This window comes from Nannospalax galili, unplaced genomic scaffold (assembly GCF_000622305.1).
Source record: "Nannospalax galili isolate Female #2095 unplaced genomic scaffold, S.galili_v1.0 scaffold896, whole genome shotgun sequence".
In the NCBI taxonomy this organism is placed as follows: Eukaryota; Metazoa; Chordata; class Mammalia; order Rodentia; family Spalacidae; genus Nannospalax; species Nannospalax galili.
In genome coordinates, this window is record NW_008338110.1 from 335,119 (window position 1) to 338,217 (window position 3,099).

Below are 3,099 nucleotides of genomic sequence, written 5' to 3' on the forward strand. Positions count from 1 at the left end.
GGAAGAGGCTGAGACCTGAAAAGACAATGTCTTACCTGGTGAGCTGCCTTACAGCTGTGAAATGAACTCTAGGTGTCCTTTTTCTTGAGTAGGAGTGGGCTTTTGGTGATTCAGCTGTCTTTGAGTAATTTCTATTCTTGTAAGTAAACCCTCACTCATATTGCTGTAAGGAACACCAATAAGGCTTGTTGATTCACCAAGCTGGATTTTGGTGGTATCTTTACCTTGGATTACTGCTGGTCCTGTGTCTCAGGTGAGTAGATGTTTGTTCGTGTCTCTTTAGAAGGTGTAACACAATAGAAACACAGGCAAGAAAATGTGACCAGCACCCACATGGTGACCAACAACAGTCCACAGCACCAGTTCCAGGGGATACCTGTTAACTTTGAGGGCTAACTGTGCAGAAGAATAGAATCACACAGAGATTCCAAGAAGTAAAACTTTATGTGAATTTATTCAGGTCCTTTGATGTGTCTATGGCCATATCATTCTGAATGTGTGTGATCTTGACAGACCTCTATAAAATACGCTTGATATGTAAAAATATAAAGTGGGTATTATTAAAAGTGGTAGGAATAAATATTTATAGAATATTTTATAATGTTCTTGGCCTTCTAATATTGTTAAGTTGAGTGACTCTCAGAAAGGGATATAGTGCCAAAACTTTCTTCATAATGGTAAATGTTGTTGAAGGTGCGCACATCTGAAGTATAAATATTTGAATTGATGAATTTCATTGTAAAAAATATATCCTATGGTGTGCATACTTGTAGTCAGAAGATTTAGGCATGATGACTGTTCTTTTGAGTACAGTTTTCACCGCATAATGTGCTCAACCATAGATGAGCTGTTCAGCAAGACACAATGTCCAACAAAACAAACAAATAAAAACATCATACAGCAACATTATTCTGAATATTAAAAAAAACTGCCTCAAAGAAAAAACCCAACACACACACACACACACACACACACCTGTGAAAACACACATATGCACATGCACACACACATGAGAAAGAGAGAGACAGACAGACTCATGTATATAGAGCATTTGGATATGTGTGAAAACACTTGTGATCCCAGTGTTCACGAGTCTAAGGCAAGAAAATTGCCAGAACCATGACTTCAAGAATATCCAGGCTCATCTAGAGATAGTCAACATAAAAAAAGCAAATAAAAAAATTTAACATATCGTGTATGTAAAGTGTATATATGTATCATTCTATCTAATTATCTATTGAAGAATTGATCAGTGTACGTACAAAATGATCTTATCGATTTTTTTGTTTTGATCTTCCGTATTTTGAAGGTGTCCTAGTAATAGAGAATCACAAATTTCTGACACTTGTCTCAGAATTCTACCTCATGGGATTCTCTGAGGACCCAGAACTTCAGCCAGTCCTTTTTGGACTGTTCCTGTCCATGTACTTGGTGTCTGTGCTTGGGAACCAGCTCATCATCCTGGCTGTCATCTCTGATTCCCATCTCCACACCCCCATGTATTTCTTCCTCTCAAACTTGTCCTGTGTTGATACGGGTTTACTCTCAACTACAGTCCCAAATTTCCTTGTGAGCATCCAAATCCACAGTAGAGTCATCTCCTATGTGGGCTGTCTCACTCAGGTGTCTCATTTTATCCCTTTTGCATATACGGATGTCAGGCTTCTGACTGTGATGGCATATGACCAATTTGTGGCCATCTGCCATCCATTGAATTATCATGTCATCATGAACCCTCGTCTGTGTCACTTTTCTTCTGGTGGATTTTTTACTTAGCTTTCTGGAGACTCAGCTACATCTTTTGGTTGCATTACAGATGACCAACTTCAAGGATGCTGAAATTGCTAGCTTCTTCTGTAGCCCTTCTCACTTCCTTAATCTTTCTCGTTATGACACCTTCACAAAGAGGATAGTTCAATAGTTAGTTAGTATCATGTATGGTATGTTTCCTATCTCAGGGATTCTTTTTTCTTACTACAAAATTGGGTTCTCCATTCTGATCATGCCATCCTCAAGTGGGAGGTCTAAAGCCTTCTCCACCTGTTGGTCTCACCTCTTCGTGGTTTTCTTACTTTGTGGGACAGGGCTTGGCATATATATTGGTTCACTTCTTTCAGATTCTTCCAGAAACAGTGCTGTGTCTTCATTGATGTACTCTGTGGTCACCTCTATGCTGAATCCCTTCATCGACAGCCTGAGGAACAGAGATATTAAGAGTGCCTTGAGAATGTTCTATGATAGAATAATTTAATCTCAGGGTGTATGCCATCCATTTTTAATGTAACAGCAGAAGGCAAGAAAATAAAAAGGAAGCACAAAAGGAAAGGGAAAAAAGAGCCTGAGAGAGAGAGAGAGAGAGAATAATATTCAGAAATATTTTAACAAGGGGGAAATGGGGGAAATGGAGGTATTCACCTGAGAAAGAGGAAGAAAAGACATATAAGGAACCATGGTGGTGAAGGGGAAGAAGGAACTCAAGAGATGGGGAATAATAGGAATAATAGGAAATCAAGGGTAAAATGGTGGAAATGAGCATACTTAAACTGGGGAAGGGGTAGGGAGGATAGACAGTAGAGACAGAGGAGGGATAACTAAAGCTAAGGTGGTAAAAAAACAGACACAACTAAAGTTTAGGTGATGTAAAAACCATGGTTGAGTGTATTACCTCAACTCCTTCCTGAAAAATACACATATAATACCTGTACATGAATTCACATATATATGTGAAGACAACCCAGTGCCAGACAGGATATTCCAAGAGACTTCCGAAGTAACACAGGCTATTGCTGTGACACTTAATTACCTCCCAGAATAGAAGGTAAGATCTCATTACTGAAGACAGGCAATACTTTGGACACAGGACTTGGAGCAATGGAGCTGGAACTGACCTGGAAGCCACCTCCCTGAAGTCTAACTTTCATAATTCTAGATACTACCCATGTTGCTAATGGAGAAAAATAAAACAATGGCCCAATCCCAGCTTAAAAGCCTAATAACCACTATAATTACCAACACAACCCTTATAGCTCTGTAGTAGTGGCAATTTTATCTAGCGGATAATCAACAGCTATTTAATTTGACTTAATGCTCTCTCAATGG

At 39.0% G+C, this 3,099-nt stretch overlaps 1 pseudogene; it reads left to right on the forward strand.

The window, feature by feature from the left end:
- Nucleotides 1-1,320: 1,320 nt before the first annotated feature.
- On the forward strand, nt 1,321-2,251 carry LOC103733980 (annotated as a pseudogene).
- The last annotated feature ends 848 nt before the right edge of the window (nt 2,252-3,099 follow it).